The sequence below is a fragment of the Arachis duranensis genome, chromosome 4 (genome assembly GCF_000817695.3).
Source record: "Arachis duranensis cultivar V14167 chromosome 4, aradu.V14167.gnm2.J7QH, whole genome shotgun sequence".
Taxonomy (NCBI): domain Eukaryota; kingdom Viridiplantae; phylum Streptophyta; class Magnoliopsida; order Fabales; family Fabaceae; genus Arachis; species Arachis duranensis.
Window position 1 is genome coordinate 60,294,663 of NC_029775.3, and position 1,022 is coordinate 60,295,684.

The following is a 1,022-nucleotide window of genomic DNA, read 5'->3' on the forward strand; positions in this document are numbered from 1 at the left end:
GCCACGTTAGAAGCCACGTTAACCTAGTTAACGTGAGCTTTAACGTGAAACAAGAAGGGGCACACTTGAATGTTAGTGACAATGTTGAGTGTCACTAACATTCTCGAAGGCTAACAAGGCAACGTTAAAAGCCACGTTAACCTAGTTAACGTGGGCTTTAACGGGAGACAAAGGGGAGCATGGCAACGTTAGTGACAATGTTAAGTGTCACTAACGTTCTCGAACTTGTATTTTCACTAACTATTAAACACCCCTAACGTCTTGAGCTAAAGCTCTCTGCCCACTTCACACTTTTTCTCTGCAAGTAAGTCAAGCCTAATTGAAGAAAGGAACAGCTTCAAAGATCCAGAAGCCCAAGACTTGGAGAGCTAACTAGAAGCTGAGAAGAGTAGTATATATAGGAGTAGTTTTGAAATAGAATGAGCTTTTTGGCGAGGAGAGAGAACTACTCTTGTATTTTTACTTTCTCTGCACTTCTAGCTTTATCATGTATTCTCCATCTTTGATTTTGATTTCTAGAGCTATGAATAACTAAACCCCTTTCATTGGGTTAGGGAGCTCTGTTGTAATTTGATGGATCAACACTAATTTTCTTCCTCTTCTTCTATCTTTCCTTTTGATTTTACTTGAAAGCTTTCAATCTTCATCAAATTGGATAGTGATCTTGGAAAAGAAGCTATTCAAACATGGATCTCTTCGGATCCTTGAAAGAGGAATGAAGAGATTAGCTAGAAATGCTTTCTCATGCTGGACCAAATTGAGTGTGGATGGGTATGTGGCTATAACCCTCTAAGCATTTGATTTGGGAAGTGCATGTGGTATAATCAGTGACCACACTTCATCTCTTCTCATGAGCAATTGACCAAGGAATTGGCTATGGATCAAGATTTGAGAGATTGAATTGCAAGAAATTGTGATTCAATCACTTAAGATTGCCAAGGAGATCAATGAGTGCATTGATTGAGGAAGAGATGAAAATGAAATTGATCCGGAGAATGCAACATCTCCTAAGCCCAATGAAC